The sequence below is a fragment of the Lynx rufus genome, unplaced genomic scaffold, assembly GCF_022079265.1.
Source record: "Lynx rufus isolate CCGP_SWC_20201006 ecotype Redwood Valley unplaced genomic scaffold, mLynRuf1.p SCAF_2, whole genome shotgun sequence".
NCBI classification, from domain to species: domain Eukaryota; kingdom Metazoa; phylum Chordata; class Mammalia; order Carnivora; family Felidae; genus Lynx; species Lynx rufus.
In genome coordinates, this window is record NW_025814834.1 from 28,737,752 (window position 1) to 28,754,655 (window position 16,904).

Here is a 16,904-nt window from a genome sequence, read left to right on the forward strand (position 1 = left end):
GAGCCTTGTGGCTGCTAAAGAATAAGTGTGTGCATCGCAATTCTCTGAACTAGAGCAAAACGGTACATATAACCACAAGGCCTGTAAGGCACAGACACATATTATAAATCAGTAAAATGGGCTGGGTATGCGTTAGGGAGAGGTGGTGACTGTGACAAATGGCGGTGTGCATGTTCCCTCCAAAGGGGACAGCCACTCCTCAGCTCTAGTGGGAACATGCACCCAGTGCTGTGAGGCCTCCTGATTTTACGGAAAAATCAAAACTAGGATTTTAATGGAAAACATCTTGATTAAAAACAAACACTGCCATCCACACCAGTAGATTAGCAAGTCAAGGGTGCTTTGCAGGCCCAGGTATATTCTTGGCACGCTCAAATATTTTTAAAGTTCCATCAGGAACAACAATGGATCTGGTGGGTGAAAATCTGCCTTTCAACTTGGAAATGTTCCTCAAGAGGGAACCTGAGGGTGGCTCGATTTCTTCTTTACAAAATGCTCCCCGATTTTGTCTCCATTCAAGACATCTCCTCTCCTACTGCTGTCTACCCACTGTCCGCATCACGGCTCCCGCATAGGTGTGCCCTGTCATGGGACAGGGGCTGATGGCACAGGCTTGGAGGCAGCAGGCTTCTGGTTAGTAGTTCTGAGACCTGTCACTCAGTCTAAGAAAATTGCCTTGCAGTGTCTACCCTTGGTTTGATAAATCTTATCTGACAGTCTCCTCCTGGTCTGCAATTTCTCTGAATTTTCAGGTGATCTGTCCCTGCAGGAAACTAGAAGGTGATTTTCCATTCACAACCATGAACAGTTGTTTTTGCCTAAAAATATATTCATGAACTGATTTGTTTCCTTCAAATATAACAAAACCTTCTCCCCGGAATAGAAGGGGACAGTCATTTCCGTCAGATTGTGTTCAGATTAGAGACATTCAAAAAAAATTTCCTGCTCTGGAGTTCTTCTAAGTTTTCTGATATGAGACAAACATTTCTCCCTGAAGAACTGAATTCAGGAGCCCAGCAGCACCATGATTTATTTTCCATTCCCTCCAATGCCCTATAAAACACATGCAAAAATGGCATAAACCAGTTCCAGATATAGATATAAAAATGTGCAGAGGGTATTTTGTTATGTAAGTTAATGTATTATATGCACCTATATGACGGTAAATGGATGCAAAATTCTTCAAAGTACTTTGGGAGAATAAAGAACAAGAAAACGTCCGGGTTTTTTTCACAGAATCATGTTATGAAGAAGTTGGCCATGAGAGGGCAGCATTGCCCACACAAATCACAGGATGGTTACTAAATTTGAACCTCACAGATACTGTTTTGAGTTTCAAACATCCACCATTTGGTTTCAAACACAAGCAATAATAATAGAAGCAACATCCTTTATGCTGGAAATGTCACAATTTTTTTCAATAAAACATCTTTATCTTATGGCCTGGGCAGCCATTAGGTCAAGGCTGTCCTGATCTAACAATGGCATTTATCTTTTTTCTCATGTTTCTTTTTTCTTTTCCAGCGGGTCTCTTTCACATTCTGTTCTGTTTCTGTGGTTTGATGACTTCTTTTTAAAAATCACCCTGCTCTTTTAAGATCCTGGCCACATTGTTTAACCCCAGGGAGCCTCAGCTCCTCTGTCTGTGAAACTCCCGGGCAGTCTGGGGTGGCGGATAAAACGCGGAGTCTGCTGTGGGCAGACGGTCTTGCGTCTTAGACCCACCTTTCCCCATCCGCGATCGGTGTCTGCCTCGCACAGCTCTTGTGAGGATGTACTTTCTAATGGATTTATAAATGCCTGGAACATAGAAAGTGCTCAATAAACATCAAAGGAACAGTGTGTTTTCTTTTAATTGAGTGGGTTAACATTTAAAAATCTGGAGGGGCGCCTGGGTGGCGCAGTCGGTTGGGCGTCCGGCTTCAGCCAGGTCACGGTCTCGCGGTCCGTGAGTTCGAGCCCCGCGTCAGGCTCTGGGCTGATGGCTCAGAGCCTGGAGCCTGTTTCCGATTCTGTGTCTCCCTCTCTCTCTGCCCCTCCCCCGTTCATGCTCTGTCTCTCTGTCCCAAAAATAAATAAACGTTGAAAAAAAAAATTTAAAAATCTGGAAAGATTGCATACAATTTCTTACCAATCCAGTCTCGTTCACGCATGTTACTTGCCTGGCCTTCACGGACGCTCAGGTTTCTGTAGGTCCCTGGGTCCATTCATTATCTTCAGAAAATGCACCCTGGCCAGCGAGGACAGCTGAAGGGAGGAAAACTTTATTTTTGCCCCAGACTGCAGAAGATGATTGCGCCCTGGCCCAACAACGCTGCAGATTCTTTAATCTGAGCAATCCAAAACCCTTAGCGCGGCAATTTATCTAATTTGTTTCTTTTGTCAGATTTCATTCTGAGATTGAAGCTTTTGAAAGACCAGGAGAGGGCATTTCCTAGGCGAAGTTTGGTTTCCTTCCTTCCCGGGTGTCAGGTTGCAAGGTCGGGATTGTCAAACGGGGAGAGGACATCCGGGGTCTGACCGTAGAGCCAAATGTCACTAGGGGCAGACTCAGCAGAGACATCCTTTCTTCTTTTTGCCCATTTGCTTTCTTCAGCCCTCCTACGCTTGTGTGTTCAGGTTTTCTTAGTGTTAGTTTTAACCTTGAAAAAAAAACTGTGTGACTTTTTTAAATTTTTAAAAATTTTTTAACGTTTATTTATTTTTGAGACAGAGAGAGACAGAGCATGAACGGGGGAGGGTCAGACAGAGGGAGACACAGAATCCGAAACAGGCTCCAGGCTCTGAGCTGTCAGCGCAGAGCCCCACGCGGGGCTCGAGCTCTTGGAGCGCGAGATCATGACCTGAGCCGAAGTCGGACGCTTAACCGAGGGAGCCACCCAGGCGCCCCAAAACTGTGTGATTTCTAAAATAAAGACATAAAGGTTATTTCCTCACGGCAGGAGGCTGGGGAGAAAGCTTTGCCCTCCCCAGGAGCCCGGGGTGGGGAAGGATTTAGTGATCCTCTCATCAACACTTCTAGAACTGCGCTAAGTTACCGAAGGAAAACTGCTCATTTATCTAACCCTTTGCCATGAAATGTTCAGAGACGAGTGTGCTGGTTGGCACCTGCTCTCAAGGTGGCGGCAGACACTCAGAATGGTGTTTCCGTTGAACTTCCTGCCTTTCTGCTCATTGAAAAACACAGCACATCGAGGGGCTGCTGCGAGAACACTTTCCAGCCTATAAATCGGGGCTGGAGGAGATGCTTAATTAAATCAGTTCGGAGGTTACAGGAAGGAAAAGCAAACCTCTCCTCCCAGAGTTGACCTGGTTCAAGGAATGTGGCAGTGAGAGAGAACTTGGAAATGTGTTAGTAGGACTAATGCAAATATACCAGAATCAGGCACTTCCTTGCCAGCCTAACAAAGCAAGAGCATAGGATGCAGCGACGGACGACTCGGGCTTTGACCTTCCAACTTCATTCTGTGTGCAAGAAACACGGGTCTGACGATGACTGGAGAGGCTGAATGGCTGTGTTTCAGTTTACAGCACAAAGGACAGGCTTTCTCTTTTTTTTATGTCTTTTTAATTTTATTTTTGAGAGAGAGAGACAGAGTGTGAGTGGGGGAGGGGCAGAGAGAGAGGGAGACACAGAATCTGAAGCAGGCTCCAGGCCCCGAGCTGTCTGCAAGGGCCGGATGCGGGGCCTGCACCCACAGACTGTGAGATCATGACCTGAGCCGAAGTCGGACGCCTAACCGACTGAGCCACCCAAGCGCCCCAAAGGACCGGCTTTCTTAAACGAACTTAATTTCTACAGCATCCTGTTATTTGCTGGCCAGGAATTGGGAAACCTTGAGTCAGTCCTATATCAGAATTCTGTGTTGGAAAGGGCAGATCATTAACTAAAACCTACCAGTTCACGACTGGGGACACCTGGTTAGAATTTAGGATTGTAGACTGTGGAGTGGGCAACAAAGGAAAACACGGCTGCACAGAAGGGGAAAGGAACAGGCTGCATTCAGGCTGGAGTACTGACTATGTCACCGACTCAGCATGCCCGGTGCAGGAATATTCCACGCAACCCAGCTGGTCCCTCCTTTCTCCTTGAGCTCTCTCTGAGGTTCACGGGCACACACTATCATGTGGCACCTGTCAATAACCTTCTCTCTGCATGTCACCTCTACTTGAACGATAGGATCATGTGACTGAAAGAAAAAGAGCAGGACCTAAATGTGGAGTCTCGGCATTTGGTCTTAGCCAGAAGATAAGAAAGCTAAAGAAGTAACTTGGGTTCAGATGCCTGGGTGGCTCAGTCAGTTAAGCATCTGACTTGGGCTCTTGTCGCGATCTCACAACTCATGGATTCGAGCCCCGTGTCAGGCTCTGGGCTGACGGCTCAGAGCCTGGAGTCTGCTTTGGATTCTGTGTCTCCCTCTCTCTCTGACCCTCCCCTGCTTGCTCTCTCTCTCTCTCTCACGAATAAATAAACATAAACATCACACACACACAAAAAGTATGCTGGGTTCAGTCAAGTCCATCAGCACAGGATGCTAGAACCTTGGTCGTGGTTGTATGGCTCAATCTGGAGCACACGTGTTCCAGTGATAAATGTCATGTGGGGAAGGAAAAAAGTTTTCCTCTCCTTTCTTAGGATCCCTGGTTGGGTCTGAAAATTAAAGTGACAAAGACAGATAAATGGGAGAAAAACAAACATATTTAGTTAACATCAATTTTATGCGACACAAGAGCCTTCATAAGGAAATGAAGGCCTTCAGAAATGGTTAAAATTGAGTGTTTCTATGGTAGGTTGGATGAGGAATGAAGAGTCATGGAAAGATATGATAAGGCAAAGGGTAGGAGCTCAATGGCGTAAACTGTGGGAAACTTGGCAAGGTCTGTTGGTTTGGGTTCTTTTCAGTGTCCCTCCATCTTGGGAGACGAGGACACTCCTTTCCTCCACTTATAGGGAGGGCACCTCTCACGTGACGCTCTTATGTGTGACCTCTTTCAGCGGGGACGAGGAAGTTAGAGAGTCCCTCCTACACCTGCTGTATCTTGAACTCCTATAGCTTAAATATATCGAACAGACCAAGGTGCATATTTTAGGGTAGCACATCCAGAACGCCATCAGTCATGATGCGAAACAAAGCAGTCAGTCCTCGGAATCATTACCCACTCCCTCACATCTATAGCCATGTATTGATCACACTTGTTTTCCATTCATAATTTTCCATGACTCATTATTTCCCATGATACATCCATATCCGTCCCGTTAGCCCCTTTGGATCTATTTGTTAGCTGGATCAATTCTTGTTAGGACTTTAGGTTAATAGTCAGAGCAGGACGGAAGGAGAGCATTGGGGCAGGAGTTTATTCACACCTCCTGTGGCTGACTAGATGGGCATGCCACCCCCCTCACCTTTCCTATGTCATTCTTCACTCTCTGGCACTGTCTTTGTTTCCCATGCCCCTCCTCCTGTTTTCCTGTTCCTTACAGGAGGCAAAGGGGGTCTGAATGACACAGCCGGGGTGAGACAGGGCAAATGTTTGCCTCATGCTAAGCAGCTACCCCTTCTCTCCATGTCCTCACTAATGAACAGCCAAGAAATGAACAGATGAAGGATGAGAAGTGGAGAAATAAAGACGGAAAAGTCCAAAGGTGTGTGGGAGGCCTGGAGAGCAGGGGAGCTGAAGGCAGGGATTTAAGATCTAGAGCAGGGATGACACTGGGTTTGCCTTGAGCAGCCACCCCCTCTCTCTGGCCTCAGCTGTAAACTCAGGGGCCAGCCTCGATGGGCTCTAGGTCTGCCCAGGTACGACCCGGGAAGGCGTGGTTTGCAACGGGAAACTCCCGTAGCACACTTTTAAAATTAATTTATTAAAATGAAAGCTGCCTGTGATCTGTATATTTCTACTCCGTTATCAGTGCAGTTGTATATGAGTGACTTATTTGAACCAATGTAAAAAAGAAAAAAAAAAGCACCAAAAGGCAGAAAAATTACTCTGGTAAGTGAGTAATTTGTTTATTCCTTCGGTACTCGGGGTTGCCACTAAATCTGGACTGGAGAAGCCAGTAAATATTTTTAATGTGACAAGAATATCAGAGCATTCTGTGCAAGGCACACTTTGTTACTCCAAGTTTTATTTCTTTTTTTATCATTAGCCATAACCTTTTGGGGCCTGATCTCAACCAAGAGCCACATGCAATCCTGAGAAGGGTCAGAGGCCAGCTAAAGCCACCGCCACGTGCTGGGCCATCTGCCAGTAATTCACGTGACAGTGGTCAGGTCCCTCCAGTATGTTGCAGATTTGTGACACAATTCAAGGATATTTGTTTTTATTGTGGTGTTACCATATATATCTTGGGCTGATCATGGGGAGGGGTTCAAAACCTCTTTAGACCCATACACCCTTTCCACCCAGCTGATACCATTTGCTTGGTGCATTTTGATCCACCTGCTAGCAAGTGTATTCTCTTCTCTCCAATGCATTAAGTAAAGGACACACACACACACACACACACACACACACCCATCTGCCCATCGTTGTGAAAACCTAATAAAAATAATAGCAAAGAAAGGCAGGGTTTATTTAATTTGGGTTAGACGTGAGCAACATTGATTTCCTTGTCTCAAGACAGCTCATATCTTGCAGAGGTTCTATAAAACTCCTAAAAGGCAAAGTAAAGCTGGAGAGGTTCCCTTAGCGACTCCTACCTGGCACACAGAGAGTTAAACTTAAGGGGAAAAAAAATTGAAATGCAATCCTGGCTCGTGTTACCCATTAGCTGGGTATATTGACCAAACTTATAGTCAGATAATGCAAACAATAACAAAGTTATTGATTGAAGAGATGTCAGGCAAATAGGTACTTATTATGATGCTGCTGATAAGCTCGGGGTCTCCCTCACGTGACAGTGACAGAGGCCTATTGATTCTGCAGTTGGTCATCCGTGGCTTCCAGCTGACACGGAATCTGCAGGCTGCTTCCACACGCAGGAGCTAGACTTCTCTAGCGTGGCGGGGTGGGGGGCGGGCGGGGGGCGAGATCACCTAAGAGAATGCCACCAAACTCTGGCCGTGGGGAAAGGAAGGGGTGACTCTACACCGAAAAGGAGCCCGTGAGCAAAACCAGGCAGTGCCAGCAGGTCACAGAACACTGTGGGGCCGTGTCCTCCGTGGGCCACCTCCCTCCCCCGCGACCGGAGAGCACACACAAGGGCAGGTCCTTAAGCAGCTGTCACTAGCGCTGAGCTCTGAGCTGACCAGTAGGGGTGCGGAAGACAGATGAGACCCACAGACCCTCCCCACTGAAAACCAAATGTATCACCTCTCCAGCACATCTGCTCCCCAACCTGGGCCTTCCAGTTGGCAGGGAAATCTGGCCAGACGTTCTATTATTGCTTCTCCCAGCATGTGATCAGCCTGAGGCATTCATGGTTGATTGTCTAAATTTTAGATGTGAACCAGCAAAACACCATCTCTCTTAGCGCTTTTAGTATTAGCCGATTATATGGCTGTGGAAGAGATGGAATAATACTCATTAGTTTTTTGGATGGCCTCGCAAGAAAAGGATGCTTGGTGCCTGCCAAACAGAACTGGTGATTGTTTTGACACTTGAGGGTGTGAGGGAGAGAGGGAAGCTGGTGTGGGAGTGTAGTGTAGAGGATGAGACGAGGAGGGGGTTATTTATTTCTTACTTTCCCATAGAGGAGTCCGTAGATGATTTGCTGGTCTCATATGTAACGGAACAAAACACTTTGTGTTCATCATAACTGGTTCTTCTTCATGCAGAATGACACCAAGGTATGGGATATTTACGCAAAGGTTGTGCTCTAGGAAGGAAGAGGAATTTCATTCATTCATTCATTCATTCATTCATTCGATATCTACTGAGGGTCTACCATGTGCCCGGCTTGGTACACAGAGCTGAGTAGAGCAGTTGAACAAGGTAGCCAGTCCCTGCCCCTTGTTGGTTTCCATCTGATGAAGGGGGGTGGGGGAGGAGGTGGGAAGTGGTGTAGACACAGGTGGTGCGCAAACACGTTTAATTACTATTTTGGGAGATTTCGGTTGTTTCCAATTTTCTTGCTCCCCTAAATAACGATGGACCCCTTTTGGGGGTCTTGGAGTCTTCTGTGGGAAAACCGATATGGGTTTTATAGTCATCCCTTTCTGAATTGGGATGTCCAGCCTTACAGATGTTGTTTTTTGAGACTTCTTTCTTGGAGTTATGTTTCAAAGCTTCCTTTTAATATCCTCAGTCCTTTGAGGGTGAATCTAATTTGACTTTTAGAAATAGTCAAGCATCATCTGGCCTTACATCTGGTGAACGTGGCGAGGATGAATCATCGCCATCTTCTTTTGTTGTTAAGAATGTGTGGCTATAAAGTAATGCGACTGATTTTGGGGTCGCGGGTAAGGCCTTCAAAAACACTCTAGAAGCAACTCAGGGGAGGACTTCTAAAGTGTTTGCAGCACCGGCAGCATCTTTGCTATAGGGAAATGGAACAGACGGCACGCGGGCTTTGACGTCAGAGTGTCCCGGGTCTTGCCTGGATTCCTGTGCTTCCTCCCTGTGAAGCCAGGTACTTGGCCCCATATATGCCTCAAGTTGATCATTTGCAAAATGAAGCTAATTTTATCCATCACACAGACTTATGATGAGTGTTAAATAACATAAAATAACTACTAGTAAAGCATCTGGTACAGTGCCTGGCCTATGGCAGTTGTGACTATCGATAATATGTGAAGCACTTCCCAGAAGGAATACATTGAAGGGAACTACTTTTTTTCACCCCCCGCTTAAAACTGTAACTTCCAACATTTGGAAAAGATATCAACTCCAGGCTCAGGATAGTCGGATATTATCCGCTTGCTGCCCCAGATCCGCCCTCTAATTTTTCCCAACCTGCTCTGTATCCTGTGTGGACTGCATTGGGCAGACCCGAGTTCCCCAGGTTCTGGATGGATTCAGACGAGGGTGGCATTGACAGGCAGACAGGAGAAGAGAGTGGGGTGTTCATCTGCCCAGCTCGCTTTCCCAGAAGGTGCAGCCTTACTCCCCGAGGCCACAACTCTCAGGTCCCAGCCCCGCTGGGCGGCTCCCTCCCCCTCTCACCTAGGGCAGGTGACGGTTCTGAAATGCTAACCCCAAGGTGCTTCACCGTCCTTGTGGGTTTCTCTTAACCCTACCCACACTCACAAATAAACTCTTCATTAACTAACTCTTCCTTAAGTTACCCTAGCTGGATCGCTGACTGATACACAGAGTTAGTTTCTGGTTTTGGTCTAGTCAAGCCCTAAGGTTGCGATTAAAGTGATTTGATTGTGCTGACTGTGTCTGGAAAGAGAATAGGATCTTATAAATTTTGAGCTATGCAAAAAGCAGAATTTCTCAGAGATGCTGAGAGCAGTCTTCAGAAATGCATACGCCTGACGCTGTTTGCTTTCTAGGCAAACCGTGGGATCTCCCTCTTCCCTCTGTCCTCCAGTAACGTTACACATGTCTTCATGTTAAGTGCTTGCATTGTCTTATTCTGACAATAAGGAGCACTCAGAATAAGTAATGCTCCTCAGTGAGTCACAAATGGAATCCGTGTCAGCCAGTGTCGTGAAATGGATCTATAACTGGCTTTTTGTCCCTCAATTTGAGATGATCTAATTCAATTTCTATGATTTATAGCTTGGGAGAAGACACTCTCTGTCCCCCTCCCGAACTTTCATTCTGTTTCTTATTCCCAAATTTCCCGGGATCTGAAGGGAATTCATTTCTGAAGGCAAACGAGCCTATTACCACAGCCTACTGCTAATGATTGTCATTTTGGTTTACTATTGCTGTTAACACAGGAGATGTGAAGTGTCACCAAAACCAATCTGCGTCTCTGCTATGGAGATGAAATTTCTTTTGTAGGGCAAACAAACAAGTTTTTTGAGAAGTTGACTGTGCAAATCATGAGGACAGTGTAATGGCTGGTCTGGTTGCCGACATGAACTAATTTTTTTTTAAAGATTTTTATTTTTTTAAATGTTTATTTTTGAGGCACACACACACACACAGTGCAAACAAGGGAGGGGCAGAGAGAGAGGGAGACACAGAGTCTGAAACAGGCTCGAGTCTGAGCTGTCCGTACAGAGCCCGACGCGGGGCCCGAACCCATGAACCAGTGAGATCGTGACCTGAGCTGCAGTCGGATGCTCAACTGACTGAGCCACCCCAGGCGCCCCAACCAACGTGAACTAATTTAAGGATGAGCGGAGGGCTCTGGTAGCTTCTGTAGTGGCCACTGCCCAGCCTGCATCCTTCTACAAGGCTGACACATTATCTCCAGCTTCCCTTTCTCCAAGGAATTGCCCGGGGCCAACAGGAGCCGCCCGGACAGGAGGCTACTGTCCTCTCCAGCCATCCTGTGGTAGATAATTGACATGATGGCACAGAAGGCAAAACTCCTTGCCTAAAGGGCTGCACCTCAGCCGGGGCCTCCCTTCCTTCGCTCTTCCCCACTCTGTCCCTTTCACCTTCTGACAGTTTTCTCTTTTGAGTACATCCTCAGTAAATCATGCACCCCCTTGAATTCCCATCTCAGGCTCTGCTTCAGGAAGCCTGGCCCTTCTCCTGATCTTATGGCTGGAGAAATGGTAAGTGTGAGAGGTGGAGAGGGAAAGGTGCTCTTCCTCTGTGGTGCACGCAGTGGATTTGGCAGCCGCTGCTTCTCAGATGCTCTTGGGATAAATAGACGCCATTTTGATGACCGCATATGACACGTCAGTGGACCAAACAGCTGTTTGAGCTCTGACTTTCACCGGGAGTTGAGAAGACTTTAAACATCCTGACCCTCAACTGTCTCTGGATAGCTTATGTCACCAAAATTCTTGAGTCAGAGACACTGGTTGCCACTTGCTCTGCTGAGAGCATTTGGCCAGATCTTTCGTCCATGAGCCTTTGGTTGTGGTCCTAGGTCCCTGGTGTTTTTGATGATTTGCCAACATGGCCTTGGACTCTCTGGGAACTCCTTGCTCTTCCTTTTTGGAAAGTGCCCTCGCCCTTCCTTTTTGCCAAATCGAGCCCCTCATCACACAGAAGCCTAAATCAATCTCTGAGGGACCCTGTCTCTCTGGCCACTCTGGGCACTACTGTATCCCGCTGACATTCGTGAAGCCTAATTCCACAGAGCTGTACTCAAATTGAAGGCACCTGTACCCTTCTTTTAAAAAACAAAATTAAAAAAAATTGTGTGGTATAACATACATAAAAGACATACATCTCAAGCATGCATGTGGCTGAATTTTTACATGTGTATTTTCCCCAGAAACTGCCACCTGGATCAAGATCTAGAACGTTTCCAGCGCCCCATGCTCCTTCTCAGTCTATTATCATCCACCCGCCAGTAAGAGGTAAGCACTCTTCTGACTTCTAATTACAGACTAGGTGCGGCATTCTTGGACTTCATGTAGAATGGAATCATGCAGTATGTATTCCTTTGTGTCTGGCCTCCTTCACTCATTGTTATGCCTATGAGAGCCACCTACTGTTTGTTCTTTTGTTTACAGCTTTTCTTGTTGCATGTTTTAATATTCTGTATGTTTTTGCCCTGTTTCCCCTTTTATCTTGCATACTTCTTGAAGTAGAGGTTGTATCTTTTATGTATTTCCTATATGAGCATATCGTGGACGTTTACAAATATTCCCTGGGTGAATGCTGACTGATTCCTGTTCATAGGGTACTTAGTGAAGGCAAGCTGTTGTCTTCTCTTCCTGTTGTATGTGTAGTTGAAGTAGTTGTGTCTTCTCTTCCTGTTGTATGTGTAGTTGAAATGGTTATGTCTGGGGCTGCAGCATGTTTTACTGTGAAGTAACAACAGTAATAAATATTTATAGGACCTGTATCCAAGGCGTCTATAGTGACTTGCAGTTTCTAAGTTCATCTTTTCATTTTCTCATAGAGCTTGGCAGGAAAGCCACCGAGGTCATTCTGCTGAAGGGGGGAGGCTAAGATGTGCTGAGGTGAAGTCTCCGACCCCGAGTCCTGGCGGACCTTAGTGGCAAAACTGAAGGTCTAACCTAGTTTTAGCTCATTCTCTCTCTTGGATTCAATCCCATGTTTCTCTCGTCCCTGTTCCCAAGGAAAGAGATGCATTAGTACAACCACAACTATTAGTAGAGGTTTAACGTTTTGGAATCCTGTCATTATAGGAGTTATGTTACGGCTTCATTCTATGTGTGTGTGTGTGGGCGGGGGGGGGGGTGGGGGTGGTTACCGGCTTGTCTTTAAACCAATTTTGTCCTCTAGCTTTTGTGATACTCTTTAAAGGCGTTACTTTAAAATAAATCAGATGTAGGAAGTTACAGATTTACCGACCTGATAAGGGGAGGGGTTAACTGATGCCTCTCCATGGGAAAGGTGCCTGATGTTTTCTGTTTCTGGGGAATTCAGTACACTGGGGACCACGGTTCAGGAGAGGCCAGAGCGCTGACCAGCCTCTTGCCACATCTTTTTTGGCCACAATCTTTCTTTGTTTCCTGTGGATCACATGTCCTCTTTATAATAGAAATGAGTGGGGAATAGGATTCATTCGATAAGAAGAAGAGTGATGCCCCCCTTGGCTAGATATTTGAAGTCCTTTCTTGCTATTTGATACACAAACACACGCAATAGTAGATAACATCCAGTGGGCCCTGGCCAGCTACGGGAGCTACGGAAATTTGAGAGTTTTCAGAGAACTTGTGAGACTAAAGTCAAATCTATCTTCCCCTTTTTTGTCTTAAATTTCAACTTCATTTTCATTCATGTCGTTTGATCTGTGGTCTGTTGTGGAGAGAGGAAAAACACTTTTTCCTTCTACCTTTCTGGGTTTTCAGCTGGGGCCCCCGTAACAACGGAGAGACGGATATTTGTTTAATATTTTACTATAAGTTTCATGTGACACGGGAGCCTTCATAAGGAGATGAAGACCTAAAGAAAGGGCTGGCCCTCAGTGTTTTTTTTTATGCTATAGGTTTGATAAAGAATTGAAAGTTATGGGGAAATGTGATAGGACAAAGGGGTACGAGCTAAAGGTAGTAAACGGAGGGAAACTTAGCAAGGCCTGTTTGTTAAGATTCCTGGTCTTGGAAGACAAGGTTGTTCGTTTCTTCCGGGGATAGGGAGGGTGCCTCTCAACTGAGAATCGTCATTTTTTAAAATTTTTGTTCATTTTTTTCAGAAATGGGGAGGGGCAGAGGGCAAGAGCATCTTTTTTTTTTATTTTAAAATTTTATTTAAATCCAAGTTAGTTAACATAAGATGTAATAATGATTTTAGTGATTTATCACTTACGTATACTACCCAGTACTCGTCCCCAAAAATGGCCTCCTTAGTGCCCATCACCCATTTAGTCCCTCCCTTCCCCCACCCCTCCAGCCACCCTTAGTTTGTTCTCTGTATTTAAGAGAGAGAGAGAGAGGGGGCGGGTGGAATCTTAGGCAAGCTCCATGCTCAGCATGGAGCCTGATGTGGGGCTCAGTCCCACGACTCTGGGATCATAACCTGAGCCGAAATCAAGAGTTGGATGCTCAACCGACTGAGCCACGCAGGCGCCCCAACCTAGGGTCTTATCACCTGCTTTAGGGGAGAAGGGGGAAGTTAGTGAATCCTTCCTACACTCCGTGTTTCTCAGATTCCTTTAGCTTAAGATATTCAACATGCTGAGGTGCTGTATTTTGGGGCAGTATGTCCTGAACCCCATCATTTGGTACCTTAAAAATCTCTTGATATCATCAGTATTTCATTACTTGTTGACAAATGGACTGAAATGGGAATTTATCCCAATTTCTAGCTTCTGTCTGTTTTTTTTAATCAGCCTAAAATCATGCCTGGGATAATTGTAATTTTCTTCTTAACTTCTAGGGTGATTTAACAAGAAACTTTAAGAACAACAATATATATTAATGGCAAATGGGCTCCCAGTATTGAGATCTGTTTAAGTGTTTTTGATTCTTTAAGCTCACATAATGAAGGTACTGAACTAACAAATAAATAACTGTTCTTGGAAGAAAACCCCACATCAGAGTAAATATTAACAAAGGATCTGGTTATGGCACACATTGAACTTCAGGTAATTATGTTCTTTATTTTGAAAAAAAGTTCAAAATGCCGCATAGATGCTCAGTCCAGGAAGGAAAAGGCTTTACAATTTACATTGTTCATGGGATGCTGTGACAATAAACAGAATTGCTCTTCTGGAAGCATCTGTTAAGCCAATTACATGGCAAATTTTCAAGTTCTAGAATGGGTAGGTTTGCAATTGGTGAAAACCTTGATAACCAAGAGAAGACAGGATCTAGAGAAGAGAGCAGGTGATAAACAGAATCCTGATGGTGTCTATGTTTTAATGCAACCTGGAAATTAGACACTTTTACATGCAATATTTTTTTTTCACATAACAGTTCCCAAATAAACAGTTAAAGTGGTTTTAGGTGATTAAAGCAATATAGAAGATTAGTTTTGTTATGTATAATCACCTTTGCTTCTCCTTTATTGATGAAAAGAACTCTTCTCAGCGGGTTGTGTTATCTATTTTAGATGTTGCCTGATCTTGTTTTTTAAATGTAAATCAGCTTTTTAATCTTTTTTTATGTAAATTTGATAGCCCGTACCAGCAATTATTCTGCTTTGTTGCAGCTCCCTCTTTAGAACTGTCTCTGTTTTATGTTTAATTGTCCTAATTGTCCAAATTTGAATAAACCTGGAGAACAGCAATGGAGATCATTACTTGTTTTTAAATTTACAAAAAGGTTTAAGCACTCCTTCCTGAACTTCCCTTTAATTCTTTACACTGTTAATTATGATCTGGGAGATTGGAAAACCTTGTTATTGTCCCCAGAGCTGCTACTCCAAATTATAGGTTTGTTTATTTTTGTTTTACTACTTTATATCAGACTTCTCCTTCTTGTGAACATGATAAAAAGCTCATCAGAGAAAATTTAGATTCACTTTTTAATCAGTGCAGGATTTTAGCAAGGGGGTATCTACATGAAGATATACATTATGCATTTTTAGAAGTTGGAGCCCGTAACTATAGTCCAGGAAAGGGAATTCATCCATTTCATATCCATCTATCATCCATCCATCCATCCATCCATCTGTCTTTCCACCACCCACCCATCTATCCACCCACATAGCCATCCAACTAGCCATCAACTTATGGAGGGCTTGAACTGGATGACACATCAATTCAATGAGATTATGTTCTGATTTAATAATTTTTAGCAAATGAGTAGATTAGATTCTAGGTCAAAACTGAATTTTTAAGTTGATTTATTGCATAACTTAATTGGAGAAAACAAAAACAAAAGAAGGAAACCTACAGGAGTCTTATCTCTGTTCACTGAGGTTCTTTGCAGCTTGGGGTTTTATGCTTTGATTCAGATCAAGGCGGCCTTGGTGCGGAGACAGAGCAGTCGATTGAGCAGTTGAGCCTGAGACACTGTGTGTCTGATCGATCTGTGGCCAGCCCACCTATGTCCGATATGTTTCTGTCCCATGCACCTATGTCCTGTATGACGTCTCTCACTGGGACTCTTTCCTACCACCACTCTAAAGAGAAGCCACTTTCTTGGGTTTAGAGATGCCTGGATTAAGCAATGAGGTATGTTAATTTCTGGTCAATCTCACATGCCAGTTAGTGGGTTCAGATGTCAGTGAGAGAAATGTTTCATGTCATATAAGCTGTCACAAATAGCTACACAGATAAGTAACTTGACTGGTTTTTGTGGCCAGATCTCTTCAGGATTGCCTAAAGAGACAGCACTGCCATGACTTGAGCAAGTCACCGAAAACTTCTAAGGTTAATTTTCTGTCCTGTGAGGCCAGGGGTAGGAATAATTCTCAGGGGTGCAATAGAAGCAGAACAGACAAGCGCCAGTGTTTTAAGGAAGCTCCATTATCATACACAAGGTCAGATCAAATGAAAATGAAATGTTCTCTCGCAGCATCCCTGAGTTTCGGCAAGTGAATTCTAGTCATGCTTTGTATTCACAGACAGGAAATGTCTATTCAGAAGGAATGAATAATAGATAACTACTTTCTTTGCTTTACACCTAGTTATAATTCTACAACTAACATAATATTAAATGAGTTCCCTTCCTCCCAGTGATGTTTCATATTCGAGTTACATACCGTAACCTCAGAACTCAACAGCGTGAAAAATCAAACAGCTGGGGAAAAATGCATCTTTAATTTTCCCACCAATTTACCACCCCCTGCCCTCTTGCTCCAGATTATCTGCCCAGTTCTTAGGCAAATGCTATGTTCTCAGTCCCTCTATTCTCATAAAGATGATGGACCCCAGCCAGTCTTAGCTCCAGCTTTTCAGATCCCATTTTTATTTGCTGGGGTTTAAAAGCAAGGTTTACTTTCACTGTGGCACGTTAAATACCTCATTTGCTGAATCATACCTCAAATAAATTCAACAAAATTGTTTTTGCGATTGCAAAAACAGTAGTGCTCATTTTTAGTGTTACATAGCTCATGAGTAATAATTTATGTTTGGTAAAAAAATAGTAATAAGGACCTAGGATGGGGTATAAGAATTGTAAACTATGTTGTTCTACACGGTATATTAATAGTAAGAATAAAGGGAACCAGAATCAAAGAATGACATAACGTTGGGAAGAAATCATAGACATAGTTTTATTGACTGTTCATTGAAGAAGTGAGGGGACAACAGTTCGGAGAGATGAAGTGACTTGTTCAAGGTCACACAGCTGGTTAGCTCCAGAATTGGCCCAAAACCTCACAGTTTTTGGCTCCTGGTCCAGCACACTCTCCATCACAACATGCAGCCTCTTAGTTTGTTGGTTTTGGGTCAGAAATATAATTAACACAGGGCAGGAAGCCTAGATTATGAAAAAGTTGGAGGGGAATCTAATGAAAACCAAGCT

At 44.4% G+C, this 16,904-nt stretch overlaps 1 long non-coding RNA gene across 2 annotated transcripts in view; it reads left to right on the top strand.

The window, feature by feature from the left end:
* The window catches only part of LOC124515333 (uncharacterized), an 84,304-nt gene that overhangs the window by 26,617 nt on the left and 40,783 nt on the right, over positions 1 to 16,904 (top strand). For both annotated transcript variants that reach the window (XR_006962793.1, XR_006962794.1), the window contains exon 2: positions 11,294 to 11,378. This is a non-coding gene — a long non-coding RNA (uncharacterized LOC124515333). The remainder of the gene's footprint in view (positions 1 to 11,293; positions 11,379 to 16,904) is intronic.